The 20,804-nt window shown below is 41.1% G+C and overlaps 2 long non-coding RNA genes across 2 annotated transcripts; one reads left to right on the top strand and one right to left on the bottom strand.

Annotated features, from left to right (window-relative positions):
• Positions 1-35: 35 nt before the first annotated feature.
• Positions 36-10,158, top strand: LOC118454065 (uncharacterized). Its single transcript, XR_015719222.1, has 4 exons — positions 36-50; positions 1,612-1,832; positions 3,631-3,901; positions 9,711-10,158. It is a non-coding gene; the product is annotated as an uncharacterized LOC118454065 (long non-coding RNA).
• A 7,325-nt stretch (positions 10,159-17,483) lies between these two features.
• LOC148101909 (uncharacterized) lies at positions 17,484-20,082 on the bottom strand. Its single transcript, XR_015719339.1, has 3 exons — positions 19,949-20,082; positions 18,299-18,447; positions 17,484-17,676 (listed from the first exon to the last, which is right to left on the bottom strand). It is a non-coding gene; the product is annotated as an uncharacterized LOC148101909 (long non-coding RNA).
• Between the last annotated feature and the right edge of the window lie 722 nt (positions 20,083-20,804).

Genomic DNA, 20,804 nt, shown 5'->3' with positions numbered 1-20,804 from the left:
GCTAAAGTTGGGGACATTTGCCTCCAGAGTTCGCTTTGCTTGTGAAGCAGGTAAGAAATTGAGGTGGAAACAGGGAAGATTTGCACGCAGAGCATCACATCTTTTTTTTTTTTTTTCAGGCTCTGAATCGCTCCAAATGTCATCTCCATGTGGCTTACGCAGAGGATTTAGGGACACTGGCAATCTCTGCTTAGTATACCTGCTGGTTAATATCCACGGGGAAGAAATATGTAATTTAACCACCAGAAACGCCCTCCTGTTTCATTCTGTTTCTGCGAAAGCAGGTGCAGGCTATGATCTTTAAACAGAAAAGAAAAATCTTATTCTCTAAATTACCAGAATAATATAGACTGCTACACTCCTCTGCCTGTTGTTATGATAAGGAACAAATTGGTTTCATGCGTTAGTTTATGCGGATAATCCTTGTGATGTGTCTAGTTTTAGAAGAAGTAGGCCAATCGCAACTCTCATTAAAAGTAGGCTGCCCTTGCCCTCAGGAGCCCTAACGAGCCGAGAGCAAATTAAAACATCTTACCCACCCCCTCCAACCAAACCCCAGCTCAATTTAGATTGAGAAGGTTTTTATTTATTAATTTCATTTTACGAGAGTCAGCTTTTGATCTTGAACTAGCATCATTTTAGTCCTCTGCATAAGCGCGGTGTCAGGATCACGGTCATGCTTTTAGGACGATATATATATATATATATATATATATATATATATATATATATATATATATATATATATATATATATATATATATATATATATATATATATATATATATATATATTCAGTCCTAATCTTATTACAACGACATGCCAAGTTTTGACCATGGATAATTATAATAATAATTATCCTTGGCAGTCGTTTGTTACAAGTCATATAGTGATACTCTTTATCTCGCCTTAAATTGTTTTTGTTATTATTGTTAAGATGTTGTGTTGTGCAGAATACAGATCTGTCCTACAAAATGAACTAAATAACTGTAGGTTATTATCGAAGTATCTTTCAGCACTGTTGATTTTTTCTTTTTTATTTTAAAATCCAACGAAATGCTTAAAGTAATATTTCAAACAGCTCCTGCACGGGTTGGTTTACACTAGAAATTTTGAAGTTAAAAAGTATGAGAATTTGTATGGTAAATTTTGTGATTTGTGTAGCTGCAATACAGGGGTGTTACCTGCAAGATATGCTAATGTAAGCGTTGTAGCCTGTTGTGTGTACAAAACGCCTGATTTGATTTTTCTAATGAGTTAATATTTATTTATTTGTTATTGTTATTTTACATTTTAGATGCATGACAATTGCACACATGTAGAGTACAATTAGGTCAGGCTGATCTCTGTATTCAGCAGGCCTTCAAACAGACACCTTATCACGGCAGGACAAGAAATGTGTGTCGGCTTGTTAAACCACCAACATATGTCAGCATAAAGACAGTGCATATCTTCGTATAGTGAACGTGCGGCGTTTCATGCATCTTTTACTCCGTGTAGAGACGATAGCTTTTGCTCCTTTTTTTTATTTTAATATAAAGATGCAGAAATGATCTGGGAGTGTATTTTTGAATATTACGGGCCTACTAATGCAGCTTCACCTCCTTCTAGATATCACGCCAGCATCATGTCGGGCTACAGCATCAGAGAGTGTGAGAGAGGGGGTCTGTTTTTGTCTTTGGTTATCTAGCTGTATGAGTGTTAAATACCTGTCATAAAGCTAGATAACCGAAAGTAGAAATGACTTCCGTAGCCGTGTGTGCGTACCAGAAAGAAAAGGGCGCTCCGGCTTTAGAGTCACCAAGTTGGATTTTGAAGTTCACCTCCAACAGGTAAGAAAACGCTCTGCTTTGAGGCTGCTGTTAATATTCGTGAATTAGAAAGGCAACAAAATGTTTTACTAGAAGTGTGTAAAGTAAGATTTTAGTGCTGAATTTAAATTTATAAGGAGTTTCTCTCACCTATAACCAGTGCATTTGTGGGCCTTCCATTGTAGGATATGTCAGTTTCATACAACATACAACCTTTATTTTATGGTAGAAGAGTAGAAAAACAATTTTCTAACAATACTACTTTTAATTTATATTTAAATTTTTTAACCTACTATATAAAAACACCCACAAGTGCAAATAAAATGATCTAACATCTCAATCAGGACTCTGCCCCCAGGCATCTTGTACCTTTAAACTTATGCCCCTCAGTGTAACCTGAGGGTTCAAATGAGCTTTAGGATTTCAGCCTGTTTCAGGGTTGTCTACTCAGGTCCTTTGCAACATGGTGTTGAATGTAAAGCAGGTCACGAGGATGGGGAGCAGTAGAGACTCAAAGACCCAAAATTTCACCATTCGCAGGCATTGGTCCACTGATGCCAGTAAAGCATCATGTGAGAAAAACTTTATTGCCAAAAAATTAATTAACAGTATTTTAAAAATCCAGTCTAATAAGAAGGGAAGTCGTAGCAAGAAAGGTGAACAGGCGAACAGGTCATACTACCAGGACCCTGAAACTACAGCTAAATGGAATCCAGCCATTATTCATTTGTGCTCTTCTTGCCTCTTTCTGTAAAAACACATCACATTATCACAACATAGAGTCAAATAACTTTACTTATTATTAATTGCACTTATTAAACCACACTTATTATTATTATTTTCATTCTTGAGGACCTCCAACTTCCTCTTAAAGTACCTGCTTCAGGATACACTGGCATGTTCCCCTGGAAGCCTATAGTGAGTGGGTTGTGATCTTTTACAATTTACCCTCTACTTTGTCATTCATTTACTTTTTTCCTTTGCTGAAGAGTATTTGCCATTTATTTTAAACACAACACGCAGTTCCGATTCGAACTTCATTCAGGAGAAAGAAAGGGGAAGCGAATGCTTTGTTCCAGCAGGACTGCTAATAATGCCGTTGAGTGGTGTAGCACCCTGCTAATAAAAACACTTGGTGTCTGTATTTAAAGCTGTAGCAAATCTCAGAGCCTTTGGGATACATTGTGTCTCGCCTCAATGAGAAGGCCAGGGCCATCCTGTAGACAGGAGCTGAACTTTTCAACTTGGTACTTCAGCGCTGTTCGGTGCATACGCTCAACCCTGAGAATGCCTCTAAAGCCTAAAGAGCACCAAAGTGAGATGAGTTTTCATTCATTCTGTTAACTACCTATTGCTGTAGAGCTTGCGGTCAAATGCGGCTAATTGCTTCGTTTCACAACGAGATATTGGATATGTGAAAAGGCCGTGGTCCGAGTCTTTTCCAGAGCTTTCCCTGTTATAGGTAGCGTGTGAACATGACGTGCCTCCTTAGTGAAAGGGAATAAAAACACTTGAGGCTTTATATATGGGATGGTCCAAGGAATTCTTGATTTAACCTTTGTACTTTGTATAATATGAAGGATTCTCTTGGTGGCTTTATGGCAAAAACGTACAAAAACACACAAGCATGACAAGAGATGGGACTGGGCTCTGAAGAAGCACAGCTGGTGAAAGCTTTTAAAGTTTCCATAGCTGACTGATTTATGCTTGTTTACAGTATGTACAGTAGGCCGTGTTTAGCTATAGTGATACCTTAAAATGTGTAAAGCACTTTTCATATTTTACTCCTCTCTTTTCTGTTTTTCTGCTCGTATTGCAGGCTTCTGAATACCACTGAAAGCTGTGGGATTCCTGAAAGGATCCACCATTAGAAGAAAATACAAAGAAAGGACCTCCCCTCTCCCACCTTCACCCCTTTTTTTGCCCGAGAGCCCCCGATGCCATCTGCACTGCCAATGTGGGCGCTTGGCCTGTGCCAGGAGGGGGACAAAGACCCTGCCGGATACCCTGCCGGAGTAAGGGCTTGCACAGAGGAGCCATCTTGGGAGATGTTTGCCGTGACACCTAAAATGGCTGGGCTGGCACACGAGGTGAGCTGCATCATAGCTTTCTGTTGGGTACCAGTGGTAATGGTGGTGGTGGTGATGGTGGCCAGGAGGTGGGAAGTGTGACTGTGTCTGTGTGTGTGAGAGAGAGATGGGGGAAGGGAACAGGACGAAGGATGAGGGATGAGGGGAAAGAAGAGTTTCCCATTTCCTCCCCAGTCACACATGGCCTCTCCCTTTTCTGCTTTCTTCAGCTCCTGCTAATTAGCAGTTAAGGGGTGATGTGAGGGTGGTGGGCGAAGAAGGGTGGTGGTAGTTGATGGTGGAAGGGAGGGGTGGGGGTGGGGGGGTTGCTGGGTAGCAAACAAAATTAATGAGCTGGCACTGGTTGAAGGAAACCTGCCATCCTCTCCTGTCATGGTGCTTCTTTACTCCCTGATGCACACCAGGCAGTGGTGTACGGCGCGTTTCCACCTGACAAACCTCGGAGATTAATTCATGCAAAACGGCTTTTGTTAGGAAATTTGCATCGTGATATTTAGCACAGTATCTTTAAGCGTCTTAGTGTGGCGAAAATCTGAGGAGGAGACAAGCAGGGATCCTGATATTTCTCCTGTGGGGGATCACACGACTGTCTTTAAAAGTAAAAGCATTAGAGTTTAACAATTAAATTTACAGTCTGAAAATATTCGGGTTCACGAAGCAGTTCCTTGTGTGTAATACTGATATTTTATCATTCATGTTGCAGTGCAGACACTGCGCTTGCATGTACGTTTTGAGAAATAAGAAATGGGGCAGTGAACATACCTTATTATAACCGTTAACGCTGATTGAAGAGCTCATATATAAATTTAAGCGTTAGCGCTCGGCGTTTAATACTGATTACAGCTCTTTCTGGTGTAATTGTGCTGCTTCGGTGCTTGCGTGTGATTAGAAACTTTAGTTAACGGGAAGGCTAAAAACGTCTTCCAAAATCTGGCAAGGGCAAAATGACACTGCTAAATATCAGCGTAAGTGCAGAGCAATCCAAATCGTCAGCAGCTCCAAGCCCGTAACCCTGCACGCGCACGCCCGGAAAAGCGTCCTCATCGTGGCGTAGAGCTGCCCTGTACCCCCGGCGACTCCGGCAGCGACCTGGAGCAGAAAAAGAGACACGTGAGCGTGTGTGTGCAGGGCCAACATGTGCAGCTGCAGTGCTCGTGTGTTAATGAACAGCACCGTGCGTTTTCACATTATCATTCAACCCCGTTCTTTCTCACCCCACCCCACCTCAATAGCTGCTGCCATTCCCCCCCCCCCCCCACTCCCTACCCATTCCCCCTCGAAAAGCCTGCTTTCCCACTATTGTGGGAACTGGTGGTGCGGTGGACCTGGGCTGGGGGGCAGGGTGGGAAAGACCCTCCAGACTAGACATGAGCAGATGCCTGAGACATTAGACTGTCGTGCAGATCACCGGGGTCGGACGAGCCACTGAGTTTTAATGTGTGTGCAAGTGTATGTGGGTTTGATATGTGTGTGATGGGGGGGTGGGGGTGTAGTTCAGGCCCTGGAGTGCCACCTGACTGTTCATTAGTCTATTCAGCCTCCTCTCCATGTCTGAAAGACATGGAGATGCTGTATTTTGTGCTAAATTAGAGGGATTTCCCAAGCATGAGGCCTATACGCTGTCACATGTAAAACCATAGCCTGTCTTTAGATTATATTGGAGGCAACAATTCATTTTCATATTTATTAATTTTTATACATTAAGAATTTGATTTGATTAAAGATTTAAACCCTCACGGCGTGTCACTTCCTCTGCCTTGCACTCCTTTATCTTATCTCAGTTTCCTATCTGGATGAGAGTTAATGCAAACACCGTCTCCAAACTCACGCTGCTCTCAGATTGTAAAAAAAAAAAGAAAAAAGAAATCATACAAGACAATTGGTGGCACAACATATCACGGCGAATGACTCAGCTAAGGCGATGGGTGTGCTCTCGAAAGCTGAATGATGTAACCCGCGGATAATGATTATTAATGAGCCTCATACTGTACGTGCGCCTCCACAAGATGTGTAAGGCATGTGCAGCCCACACGTCAAAAGATTATTCCCTCTCTTTATTCATATAAAAGACTCAGAGCTGTCTTTGCAATTGCATTTGTGCTGCTCATCTGTGATATACAGCATATTGCTTCAGGCAGGTTTGACAGAAGAGAGGAAGCACTGTGGGGGGAAAAAATCGTTTTGGAGACATTATAGCTTGCTTAACGCTACGTCTCCGTTGCACATCTCCATGACACATTAGGGGAAACAGAGGAGCGAGGAGGGGAATGATGATGAAATTGGGTTTTTAAAAAAAGAAAAAACAAAAAAAAACAAAGGTAAAGATTGGGTTATCAAGAGAAGGTTGAAGACACTGGAGCTAAATGTATATGCGTGCATGAAAAGGAGGCAGCAGGTGTAGCACATGGGCAGCCATGTTTGAGCCACCATCTGCATTTGCTGAGGAAGTTAGCTTGTGCTAGCCTGTGCAGTGCCACATTAAAGCCATCTGCAGCTGCGAGGAGCTGGGCATCGAAGACGGAAGAGCGTGCGTGTGTGTGTGTGTGTGTGCTTGAAAAGAGTAAGGAGGGCTATCAATTTGTATGTGATAGCCGCAGCAGTCGGCACAGACAGCGTGGTCAAATAGAGGGGGTGACTGAGGCAAATAAGTCAGGAAGATGTATTTGCGCTTAATACCAGAAGTGCTGTAGATGTAAAGAGCTTTTACTAGTACTTGAAGGGTGTTAAAAATGAGCAGCATGTACAAATGCACACAGAATATTTCTTTGTCTAATGGTTAATAAGAGCTGTATTTCTTACTAAACGCAATGTGGTGTGGAGGGGGGGGGATAGCATGAGTTGATTGCAAATGAGCAAAAAATAAGTGATGGGGGGAAAAAAATGCAAATGTTGATTTAGATAGTGAAACCGCTTAAGACTCGCGTGGTTTTAATCGTCTCGGAAACAAAGAGTTTTCAATCAAGATGGTCTGAAATGAGAGCAGCTGAAGAGTGAGGTCAGCAGCTCTGACACGGTGTCGGGAGGATTTAGGATATAAAGGTCCTCGAATCTTCCTCGGCACACTGTAGATACTTAAATATTCATTCTTTCATTCCTTCTACTTGTACATAACTTTAAATTTGACAGAAAAATGTATTTCCCCTCAAGAAAATGGCAGAATAGAGATGATTACCTTTCCTTCCTTTCTTCCTTCTGCTATTCATTATTAACTATGTATTGCTTTTCCTATGTGGGATTTTCAGTGCAGGGAAATTATAATGTATGACATGATGAAGTGACAGTAGCCGGTGCTCACTTCCTATTCTGTGTGAGTTCAGCGCCGTAGCCATAGTAGCGATAAAATGTTAATACCGTATAGCTCCTGGGTTACCTCTTCACTATGTGTGGACAGTATTAATGTTTTAACGGCTCTGCTGTGGTGTATAAAGCACAGCTCATGGGCCGCCCATAGTCTTGGATGAGGTCCAATGTGGGTCAAGCGAGGCTCATTGGGACTCTTTAATGCAACTTTGGCAGAGACTAATCTTGCACAAAGCCCAATGCTAAGTATCTTAGAGCAAGATGGAGAGAAGTTTCTACATCCAAGGCTTTGCAGATTACGTCTGTTAGCCGTGGCATCCCTGAGTAGGGGTCCTGTGTGCTCCAATGAAAGCAGGGGAGAATTAGGTGACTGAGCCTTTAATACAGTGGCCCTTTGTAATCATATCAGTAGATGAGGTTCTGGGTTGAGGAGAATTACATTGAATCCTTGGAGTGACCTCTTTTTATTTTGTGAATGTGATTTTATTCAGTAGTACCATGTGCGAGTTCGATACAGGCAAAAGCAAAAAGAGACAAAAGAAAGTGCAGAGTACAGCGTCTGATGCAAAATGGCTGCACGACCCCAACTCTGTGTCAGAAATCAATTCAAGTTCAAGTTCATGGTTGCGACCGCTCTGTCTGCAGCCGGTCAGGGAGTTAAGAGTGTCTGTGACCACCCCGGAGTACAAGAGGAGGAGGAGGAGGTGGTGGGTGGTGGGTGCGGGGTACATAGCCTTTGACCTCTGTTAGTGTTGCTATGGGAAAGAGGCCGGTCGGCTCAGTAATGTACGGCTGAAAAGGCCAAACTGTCAGAGCTGTCCAGCAGACGTCAACACCCCCCCATGATACACACACATGCACACAAGCTCTAACTCATTCACACACACTCACAGATGGCACGGGCCAGCTTGGGAATGTTCGTTGTGAGAGAATGCTTTATGTTCATCATCCAATCTTTTGAGTCTCCACCTCTTCCTCTGCACATTCTGTTAGACTTCTTCTGTGTCATTGTGTGTGTGTGTGTGTGTGTTAGCGTGCGCATGTGTGCATGTCACCCAATATACAAATACTGTGATAAAGCACTTGTGAGAAAGGAAACCAATCCTACGTTGCAAACAGAGCTCTTCAGATAAAACGTGCTCCCTGCAGTCAGAAGAAGTCCGCAGAGAAAACATTTCACTAAAAAACAAAGAATATCCAGCGTATTGTCAAATAGTGAAATTACACAGCAAACAAAGCATCGCTTGTGAGCAGAAAACTCACTATACACATGCACATAGTGCATATTTCCGTTTCGCTTAAGCCTCACTATTGTTGTTCTTACAAGGCAATATCTGTGCAATCTCCAACTTTGCATGTAAGACTGTGATCTAATTAATAACGGTGAAAAGCATCTAACCTCAACCCATGAGTTATTGATCTCTTTGGATAAACCTGTGGATAAAATAATCCGTTGCGATGTATATTTCTGTGTCTGCTCATTTGAAATGGTCGGTGTTTGATGTTTGAGTGACTGCGTGTCAGAGTGGGCATGCAAATCCACTGATTGTACTACGTGCATGTTCCGTGCCCCCTCTGTGAGCGTGCGCAAGTGTGGCCTCATTTAAGGTTGCATTCATTCAGGGGAGGGGTCTCGCGAATAAAAGAGCTCCTATTTGCATACGCTGCATGCTGTCTGCAGAGAGGGAGCAGTCAAAAAAAAGATATCAGAGGTGGACAAAGAGAACGAGGACAAATCCTTCATTGTGGGGTTGGTGGGAGAAAGGCCTCATCTGAATTGGGGAGTGGGTGGAAATTGACAGAGAAAGAGTTCGGGCTGGTTCCCTGTAGGGATAAAAGCCTTAAGATCCCTTCATGCATACAGCCTGCAAATGGAAGAGAAGAACAACATGCAGAGCACAGGGGTCTTTTTCTTTTTTTTTTAACAGTGCATGAAAAGGAAGTTTGTTTTTCTGAAACACTGCTTACAATCTTTAATGTATAAATTAAAAAAGAAAGAAAAAAGAAATCATGCACAACAAATTCACTATTGGCAAAACAAACTCATCAACCTTTGGAATAACCAAAGAGCTGCTTCGGTTTGCAGAATCGTTTTCAGATTTCATTCTTAATCGTTTCCCCACAGACTCGTTTTTATATGAGGATGTTATTTACCCTTTTTATGTGTTGTTTTACCCGGTGGCCCTTTGTTCTTTGGGTTAATTTGTTTCATTGTAAATGTTGTTGCTGTTTTTAATGACTGCTCAGCATTTTGTAAGCTCTGAAAATGCTCTACAAATAAAGCTTTTTAATTATGAATGCTTAACGTACTAGCTCATGACAAAACTAGCACATTTTCATATTATGTTGTCAGTGGAACGTGTTCCTAAATCGAGGCTGTTTGCAAGAATACCTTCACTTTGCTTTTTGCACCCAAAATGTGAAACGTTACTCTCATTCAGGGCAGAAGAGTTTATGGAGCCAAGTTCGATTCTCATGCTAATGATTCCCTCCATGCTTTCTTCCTCAGGATGGGACAGGACCTGCATCTCTGCACTCTGTAGGACTCTGAAGGCGTGGAAGAAAACTCATCAGACTGTTGTCCTAACAGAATATAAAATTTAACGAAACTGAAACCTGAGTGTATCATCGAAATAAAGTAGAAACAGCAGGTTTACTATGAAACACATTATTCAAGATCAAGGCCTCGGTTAAGCAAAAACAACAAAACCCTATTTTAAGACATTGTGAATGTAATGCCATATATGATCTGACATGTTTATACTGATGTCTTTGTTTAAAAACTGTTAATAAATCACTTTTTCCCCACTAAATAATGTTTGTATATTTTCACAGTAAATGCCTGCTTTTTTTAAATTAATTAAATATTTTATTTTAATATGTCTAAAGTGTATTTTTAATAAATATCGATTATTTTATTATTAATATCATGTCAGTAACAGCTACTTAAATAATATAATAAATAATATGAAAACATTACCCCTGTGTTTGACTCTTGTTTTCGAGCAACACCGTGTTTTATTTTGGTGATCCGATAGGCGAGGAAGGACCATATTGTGAGGCTGGATTATTACAGAGCTGGGAAATAAAACACGAAACACACACATATTTATAATGTCCCTCTCTCTCTTTCTCTCTTTCTCTCGCTCGCTCGCTCGCTCTCGTGAGAAGGTGTTTGAGTGACCCCGCATTAAGTTTTAATTAGGAGGAGCAGACAAAGCACCGTGTGTGGGAATGAAAAGTTCATCAGCCGAAAACCTCAGTTGCCAAAACGACCCTGTCCGCTATTAAACACAATATAATAATAATAATAGCCTTCATATTTTATTTATCAAGTGGATTTTATTTGAAACATTTCACCCACACGTTTGCCTTGTGTTCTAAGAATAGTTTAAGGTCTAAATCAGTGCAATAAAAATGTAAGCGTAAATTTAAGCGAGTCTGAGTCTTAAGTGTGAGTGAAGGCCACAGCCACGTTTGGACAATTAATCAGTTTTTTGGGTGGGTGGGAGGGGGGGGGGATTACAAGCCGTCCGGGTGTCAGTCGGACCTCAATCACTGTCCGACTGATCTCTGTCCGGAGTCAAACAACAGATGGACACGCGCGGGGTCAGCAGGGGATTATTTCCACGCTTTGTGTAACAAACAAAACGCTTAGAAGTGACAGAAAAAAAGGAAAAAAAATACAGACATGCTCATTAGTTTCAACAACTGAGTTGTGAATAACTTATTTTTGCAATTTAATGTACTTGTCTAAAAACTAAATAAACATGAATAACATAATTGCTCCATTCGCCTTTCACTTTAATCTTCTGACTGTATTACATTGCATTATTTTCTAATACAAATTTTAAAACGATATAATATGTATATAATCTTTTGAAATTACCAGACTATTATTGTTTTAAAGTGGATGAATGAATGACACTTTTTTTTCAATTTGAAAAGCAGTGATGAAACAATTAAAATTCATAAAAGACTGATAAAAAAAAAAGCTTGATTTTAATTGTATGTTTTAAAGAAGTTATTGATCCTATATGCAGGTGTCACAGGAGCAGAAATATAAACAGGAATACAGAGCTAAGCTGCTAAGCCAGAATACCTGCTACTAACCCATATAATAAATCATCTATTTATACTGTATATATTAACCATGACACTTAGAAAATAAAAATAAAGGTAGTCTAATGAATGATGTATGGACTAGTGTGACAAAACAAATGGACTAAAGTGCGGATACAAACATCTTGCAGTAAATTCTGTAATTATACAGTTACTTGCTTGTGAATAGCTTGTGACAGCACTGTTTTCTTACCCATCTCCTCAAATCTAACATCACATGGCAGTGCAGTTCTCACTCATGGAGCTCCACGCAGGAGTCAGCATGTTTTCAATCTATCTAAACACTACAGCGGCTGATTTTGGTGATTAGTTCCCCCTCTCTGGATGAATGGAACCCAATTAGTGAAATCAGCCTCTGTAGAGCCTGGATGGAAGGAAAGCACAAATGTTCAAATGATGTTGTAAAAACTGTTACACTGCCATGATTTTCATCATTAAAAATGTTGCATATTCTGCTGGGTTTACCCTACATGCCCTGCAAATGTGTGCTTTATGTTTCTTCCCTGCAAACAAACATTAGAGAGCTCAGAGAATAATTATGGCACATTCAGTATCCACATCATCCTTCTGCAGAGGTAACGTCTTGCTTTAATCTGTTGCTCGGTGTAAATATTGCTTTTTGATGAATGTCCTGTGAGGTGGCACAGCCGGTCAGGGACCTGTTGGTGAAGTCCCATGTCAGCAGGGGTCAGGGGTCACGATCTGGGCAGTCCCCCAGAGGACAATAAACAGGCCGGAGAGATGCTGAGGTCAAAAAAAGCTTTAGCCAGAACCAAAGGTCAAGGACCGCTAATTAAGTGGCTATTTCCTGCTATTCCCAAGTGACCAGTGGAGTTGAGACAGAAAATGAAATGCATGAAGAAGTTAATAAATCATGTTAACACAAAAAAGGAATTTGAGCACTATATAATAAAAACAGCAGCCTGTCCCCCTCATGTTAGAAGAGAAAATAAAATATAAAGATTAAAGATATAAATTCTATATTTTTTCAGCAGATTTCCATAAAAATAACAACATATTTAACCTTTATTTCATAGCAACATTCTCACATGCTGCTCCCTTAAGGGAGAGAAGCCGTGATGCAGGACCTCACTGCTCACGATGAGGAATCCAAACATTTTGGAGGGAAAGTTAGAGTTGGTAGGAGCTGTTTATGCCTTTCCCGCCTGTGAATGAGCCCTATGTGTATGAACCTTTAGCATAAGAAAGGGGATGGGGCCTGTGAACGTCTCTGACACTGACCTTTCTCCCAGGATGTGAATAGTATCACTCAAGGGGCTACCCGGCAGCCTTTCAGCCAGACCCGAGCCTCGCCCTTGCCTAAACTTCTAATCAGGCTGATTTAATGTATCCTAAAAGTCTTTCCTCACCACCCACCCCACCGCTGCTTCAGACGAGTCACTGTGCAGCCATTTACTGCAAGCACACACAGCCCTGTCTCTGGGCCCCTACACTCTGGGAAGTTAAAGGAGCTGGTTTGAAACAACAGAGGGCCCTTTCTCCTTCCAAAGTGTCTGAGTCGCTTTGTAATCAATTGGTTCCTCCTCCAAGGAGCTGATGCTTCAACCAAACTGATTTGGATTTCTCAGATAGAATATGGAGGTACTATTTTATTTAAGCAAAACACATGTTCTTCACACTTCAACAGTATACTTTATTTATTATAGTTTTTTCTACCACATATTTAGCTACAATAAACTTGTAAATAACATTGAAAAACATCGAAATATTACTCATTACTGTACATCCGTGTCATTATATACAGAATAACATGAGCAGAGCAATAACATGTGCGTGGCATCAATGTCAAGTGGGCTGATTTATGCAGCACGTGATTTATACTTAACTACCAGTCGCCAGTAATGTGCTTTTAGTCGTTAAGATCAACTTATTTAGCTCTTGGTTGGCAGCCCATCTGAAGCATTGTGTATTGTTTTGTATGAAATGCGTGTGTCTAAATAATTTCTCACCAAAGTTAAGTGAGACTCTGAGGCTCAGTTAAAAATGTTTTTTAAATAAAATTTAAACGCAATGAAAAATAATCCTCTGAATCTGGATCATGCAGTAAGCCTGTGGGGCTGTATCAAATATCGACGCAATAAATGACGCTCAGCAGTGCAGAGGAGCGCACTGCGCCCTGACCAAGCGCACTGCTCCTGGAAGTAAAAATGTTTTCAAGCCATAATATCAAAATAAACGTACATAATACATCGCTCATAAATCCTTATGTAAAAAAAAACGAAGGTCTTCACTCAAATGGTCTGTGTTTGTTTGTATTTATTTATTTCCGTTAAACTTATTGTTACATTTATTGGGGGGGTTTTGCTGCATCAGGCTGCTGCAGGAATCTCTCAACAGTCTTGCTATTATTATGGTAATAGTTTTTAAAAACGTATTAGCTAATTATTAGCTGATTGTAATCTTTAATTTATAAACTGTAAACCTAAAAACCTAAAAACAAAAACAAAAAACGAAATCTTAGGTTCATTTCTTTCTTTTTTTTCTTTTTTTTTTTTAAGGATTTAATGTGCTCATACTGTATTTGAGCACATTAAATTGTTGTTATTAGTTAGTAACTGACGTCAGGTTCGACTTGGCATTAGTGTTTGCAGCTGCAGTGCTGCTCTTGATTGGTGCGTAAGACCATCATGTCCCGCCTCCTGTTGCAGCTCATTCCTGTGCTGTAATACAGTTAATAGACGAACTGTGTAATGTAGTGTGGGTCCTCTGAGAGCCAGCCTCTACCTGCTCTGTAATCTATCAGTCTTCTGTTACACTCTGCGTGCTGCGTAAATGCTCGTCAGGTGGGAGTTGAAGTGGAAGGCAATAACATGAATTTAAAACAAAAGAGTTGGAGCTAAATGCAATATTATGATCATTATTGTTATGTATTTTAAAGGCTTCTTGTGCTTAGATCGCTTGGATGGTTAATTGCTAAAACTCTAGTGCAAAATAATTTCACCCCCACCCCCATTTTCACACTGCAACAACACAATAACTCTCTTCTCATACAGGCCTCTGTGTATTTTCCACTACAAATAATCCACAATAAATAATTAAGCTTTTTAATTAAGCTTGGCAACATTTTTAAAAATAGAATTGATTTCAGAGTAACGAATATTTGGTTCTTTTATCGAAAATGAAATAAAACCAAAGCCTCGCAAGAATGCAAAGATAATTGGATAATTATAAAACACGGTGACTGAATCAGAGGCAGCAGGGGCTCAAACTACAACTCAGCGATAGGGTAAAAAATAATAATAATTCATAACAAAAATTAGTCTACATCACATTTGGAAATCAATTTGTTAAATAACTTTGTCTTAGTATTGATTTCTACTTCACAGTTGCATGATTTAAAACAGATTCAGGCAAAATCTATGTAGAAGCTTTGGTCTTAAAAACAGAAATAAAAGGAAGGGGCATCAGTTATTAAGATGGCTGCTATCTGCCCTCCCTGAGTGTATGAGTGACGAAGTTTTCTATCTGTGTGTGGGTGAAAGAGAGATACATTCTGTATGTTCCTTTTGCCTTTTTGCTTGTTTTGCATGTGTACATTTCACTGTCCATGTCTACTGTGTCCCTGCGACCAGTAATCAATGAGAGATAAACCTTCTGCTGCCACTGCTGGCTTTGTTCCCTCTTGTGGGGCTGATTAAGTGCTCTTAATCTTCATGTCTGCTGAAGAAATCAGGTGATTTACACATTTAGGCTGCAGAGAGACAATGAAGATCAGAATATGTGTGTTGATTTATAACAGAAATTAATTCCAAAAGCTTCAAGAGTCTGAAGGAAGAAAAGAGTGGGTGGTGTGTGTGTGTGTGTGTGTGTGTGGGGGGGGGGGGGGGGGGGGGGGTGATGAACCCATATTGAGTCAGTGCGCATGCTCACAGTGAGGCGTGGAAAGGCTCATTAGAGGTGCGCGCAGTGTGGGTTGGCATCTTTCAAAAAGCCACGTGAGGCTTCAGCCATTCCCCGCTCTTCGTGGCATGCTGGCAGCTTGGCTGTGATTGGCTGAGGACGGTGTGAGTCAGCAGTCGAAGGTGAAAGGTAAGCTGTACCAAGGCTGCTTGCAAATGCTACTCACGGCAGGTGCGTCGATGTGGATTTTTGAATCAGTGAGTAAATGTTGACAAAAAAATCTGTTTGAACTTCAAATTGATGCTTTAATTAAGTCCATTTTTTTTCTGTGGGGCGCACAGAAAGAAGCGTTTTGTTTTTTATGGACTTCATATGTTGCCACAATAATTCTCCCTCATGTCTCAGGATCCATCTCTGAAGGAATTCAGGGCCACATTCCAACAGGCGGGGTTTAGGGTGATTTGCCATTCGGCATTTATGCACACACAGGGGACTCGAACCGTGTCTGATGTGTGGCTGCTGTGTTAGCCTTTGACCCCAGACTGTCTGGAGGGCCACAGTCACAGAGAGTCAAGGTCAAGGAGAAGAGGGGGGTGGGCGTGGACAGCATCTGATGGGTGGAAAGGGCCCCTGTCTGGGAGTGCAGGACCCAGACAGTCCCAGACGTCTATCTAAGCAGACTCAGTGTAGTGAGAGAACCCCTTTAGATCCCCACATCCATGCCCTGTTTGTTCCCACTCACCTCTGTGAGACCTCTGATGCCTAGACACCAGCAGAGTGATGTTTCACCCACTGGAGGAGTGTTTGGGAGAGACACAGATCTTTATATTGCTAATCCTTGAGATTCAGATAGACACACACTAACGTCTTTAAGTCTCATTTTAATTTACAATTTGCTCATCTGTCTCTCTTTCATAAAAGCGCTAATCTGTACCTCAGACAGCAAATCCTTTTTTGCTTAAACTAGAAAAAGCCTGATGTGCAGTGTTTCTTGCATTTCTCTTTTCACTGTGTCATTTGAAAGTGTTTTTCTTCTGTTGCATTTTCGTAACATTGTACATTATACCAGTGTTTTGCGGTTTTTTTTTTTTATCAATGCATCTATTTTTTGTAATTTTTTAATTTAAAAAGTCAAGACTTAAAGTTTCTTACCAAGAAAGATCCACCAAATATATTTTTTTAATGTTAAAAGCACAAAAATGTAAAATTATGCCATTTCACAAAAGAGACAATGATACAAATTTGGGTAGCAGAAATTTGTTTCTAATAACATCTTGATCTGAGAACACACGGGTCCCTGTACTTAACCGTACTCAGCAGTAAAAACACAAAACTCCTTATGCACACATTCATGCATATTATAAATTCTCAGATAATAGCTATCAATTTTTTTTTTTTTGCATCATTGCAATCAACATCTGTGTTTTTATGCAATGACACGCTCCAGTCATATGTTCAATGATCTACCTAAAATTGCATCTACTCTTGATCCTTCTTTTAAAAGATTAGAAATTCTGTGAGCATGCAAATATTGATTTAATTACTGAGGTTTAACTACTAGGGACAAGCTACCTCACTGTGAAGAGTATGTGGAGCAGAAGAGGTTTCAGGTTTGCAACAGCTGTTTAACTGTACAGTGATCAGCTTTCACAGCTGTATTGTGAAGCTATAAAACAGAGCATTTAATTACATTTAATTTTCTAAAAGAAAGTGTACTTGAAGTCAGAAACATCTATTAAGTACGCAGATTTTGGACATGGGTTGGGGCTTCCAACAACACGTACAAAACTTTTTTTTATTTGTTGTACTTCTTTTACTTCACCAACATGTCACATGCATTTTACAGGCTTTATTGGATTATTATAGGGTGAATGAACATGCAGGCGCAGAAGCAGCTCCCTCTTCAGGTATGCAACGGTGACACTTTTATAGCTTCTCATGTGTTCTCCCTGCCAGTGTAATCTGCCATAGACACACACTTCTGCAGACACACAACCACGCATTCACGGTCACAGCTATAAGGCCCCTTCCAGACCTCCCGGGTGATCTGCAGTGGAGCGTGTAGCCACCTGTCAATCACCAGATCTCAGCCGCCTTAAGAGAGACATTTCGTCTGGGACAACGGCAGCCTGTCCCTCCCCATACATTCAGCCTCCCCTGGCAACCCTCGCCGGATGACTGAGAGGCTTTGTCCCCTCACAACGGGAGTCCACCATTGAACCCAGGAGCCCATAGCAACCAGAATTAGAGGGTGCCAGAAAGAGGTCTTTGCTGTGAGACAGGGGTGAAAGCTCTGTTCTTGTCCCCACGTCTGGGATTCATATCACGGGCCTGAATGGTGTCCCCTCCTCCTTTTAAATGCTGGTGTAACGGAGCGTATGAAGGGGCTAGCGGTGAGCGGATAGGATCATGGTTAATCTGCTGTTCCTCTCCACTGTGGTCCGATAGGGACACTTAAGCAGCCTCTGTGGCGTGGGGAGGCCTGGAGAAACCTACAGTGGGCAAAACTGGGAGGTTCAAGAGCAGGCTGGAAACACTAATGGGCATAGTCCAAAGACAATTATTTAGCATAATTTAAATAAACAACATTATAAGAAAACTCAACAAGTACATTTAAAGTCCAGTATTCTTGCCTGTGTAAAAAAATAAATGAATAAATAAGTATTATCAGGAAAATGTTTCCTCCTCAAGGAGCTGGTGAAAAAGTAGGAACTGGTCATATTTCCAAAACAAGATACCCTGTAATACATACATTGTTATAAAACAACAATAGTTTGTTTGTACTGATACATTTGTATGTAACTAATATTTTGCTTGTGAAGTACTTTCTATAGCCCTGCCAAATACAAATCTGGCCAAAATCTGTTCTCATAAGGGACATTTACCCTTGAGTAAAGACGTGAACTTGATGAGAGCCTGGCAGCATCACTTCAGTCACAGGTCCACCTTACCTGGGCTTGCACAACATGTGCCACTAATATAACCAAGTGATAATTTCCAAAATCAGGAAGCGACTGAACTTTTTTTTTTGCAAGAAAAATTACAAACTCATTCTGGAACATGCCACTCTCTCTCAAATGTAATGGAATAAAAAAAAAAAATAGCTGAAAATACCTCAAAGGAAAACATTGGACAGGAGTGATGGTGGGAAATATAGGACTCAATTAGTCCCAGGATTAGACATCACAAAGACAGTCCAGATCCTAATGGTCAGGAAAGTTTTGAAATGCCTGCTGTGAGATCACCTTTAGGGGACACGGAAACTGCAAACAGAATGTGAGCAGATTAGGCACAGAGAGAAAAGACTAAGGGCTTGAATAGTTTATGAACAGTTTTATGGACTCGTGGTTGCTTTCAAAAGGGCTTTTACAGCTCTCTCTATAAGAGAGTGAACATAGATTCCTGAATACTACTCTAACCACTGTAGGTGCTTGTAACTATAAAGGGAATTCATTGAGGTTTTACTGCAGTGTGCATGGCGTGTATCTATATCTATAAAACAATCCCATGAACACACAGAAATAAAAAAAAAATCACCATATTGTGCTGTTTGGTTTGAGCAGTGGCAAAAACAAATACAATCCCAATTTCAAAAAAGCCGTTATGCTGTGTAAATAGTAAATGAAAACTAAATGCAATTATTTGCAAACCTCATATTACCATATTTTATTCACAAACAAATGTTTAAACTAAGATATTTTACTTTTTAATTAAAAAATATTGATGGCAGCAAAAGCTGGGGGCAACCGAAGGCTAGAAGGGAAGTCTTACTAAAAACAAACAGCTGGTGAAACATTTTGCAACTAATTAGGTTAACTGGCAATGAGTCAGTAATGTGACTGAGTATGAATAGAACATCTTAGAGAGGCAAGTAATATGGCCCAAGCTTCAGAAAAAAAACCCTGTTTCCACAAATTGTAAAACAATTTCTGAATAATTTTCCTCAGCGTAAAATTGTGGAGACTTTTAACATCTCATCATCTACAGTGCATAATATCAAAAGACTCAGAGAATCTGGGGAAATCTCTGTCCGCAAGGGGTCAAGGCCAAAAATCGGTATTAGATGCCTGCGAATTTCGGGCCCTCCGGCAGCATTGCATTAAAAACATACACGATTCTGTCATGGAAATCACTGTGTGGAGTCAGCAACACTTCCAGAAAGTTTTGTAAGTGAACACAGCTCATTGTGCCATCCACAGATGCAAGTTAAAGCCCCATCGTGCAAAGAAGCCATACAGCATCTATTACAACAGCATAGCTTTGTAACAGAAGGTGCTGAACTAGCCTGCCTGCAGTTCAGACCTTTCACCAACTGAAAACATTTGAAATGTTTCATCAAGAAATGAAAAATACAACAAAAAGGGTTTCGGGTTGCAGAACTAAAAGCTAAATGTCCACAATCAGGTGCACCAACACGACCTCCCACGTTGTGTTTTACCAACGTAGTGTTCTGTACATTTTAGGAGATTACAAACTAATCTCAACCAACAAACAACATTGCTGGCATGCAGAGAAAACATGCTTTGCCTGGTATGTTCTTTATCATTAATGAGCATCTCCACGGCCCCCTATATGGGAGTACGTTTTGTGCAGCTCTCATTCTAAGCTCCTTCTGTTCCCACCCTCTCCTTCCTTCCACCTGTCAATCAGAGATCATGATTGAGCCTGGATGGCAGGCAGTGGGTCATCAGCAATGAAAGTGAGGCCTCATTCTCTGTCCATGCCTCCCTCTTTCATGCCCCCCAAAGGTTTTCCCCATCTCACCTTCTCACTTTGCTCTCTGGAATGAACGTGTGGCCAGCGTCCATCCGAAGGACCTTCTTTAAATGCTGAATTTGGGAAGCCCCTAAGGTCCGGCTGCCTTAACCTCAGAGGGGACGGCGTGGCATCATTTAAAAGTAAGCCTGATTTAGTTTTAACAGGCCTCTGCATTTGCCCTTTAAGTGGCTGATGAATAAACATGAGGAGAGTTGGGGCGGGAACTGCATGGGGGTAGCATGAAAAGAGCTGAGGTTTGTGTATGGGTGTGTGCACATGTGTGCGCGTATGTATTATAGGGGGGTATCGGGGGCAATGGGGGAGCCTTTCTTCCCAGCAGGGCTGCATCTCGTTTAATTGGAGCACTTGTGGCACCATTACCTCCTTTACTCAAACACGTTACTGATGACAAAAGAAAACAGCGCTAAGCCTGCTTTTGTCAGCAAAGAGACTGGATGAGGAGATGGATTCCTTGCTGCTACTCATGTGTGGGAATCATCCACACTCCCGCCATGAGCTGGTGCTGCTGCCGCTGCCGCTGCCGCCTTCAACCAGTGAAATGCCACAGACGTGTGGGCAGAAGACAGAGCGTGTGTGAATCCAGCCTTCATCAGAAAATGAAGGATAGACGATGCACAAATCAATGCTATATTTAGCAATTGTAGACAGACTAGGCATCGTCTAACATTTATTGCATGACCAACCCACACTTGTGCATTTTTTTTACCCATCCATGTGGAAAAAATAATACCAATATGGAATATCTATGACTTCACAGAAATTCTCCTAATGAATTCAAAATAATTAACTCCGGCATGTGTGTTCAACCCTGTCAGGGATATTGCCCTTTTGTGACACGAGG

Source organism: Neolamprologus brichardi, chromosome 7 (assembly GCF_056152115.1).
Source record: "Neolamprologus brichardi isolate AB-2024 chromosome 7, ASM5615211v1, whole genome shotgun sequence".
NCBI classification, from domain to species: domain Eukaryota; kingdom Metazoa; phylum Chordata; class Actinopteri; order Cichliformes; family Cichlidae; genus Neolamprologus; species Neolamprologus brichardi.
This window is presented reverse-complemented; position numbering and strand designations above follow the sequence as displayed.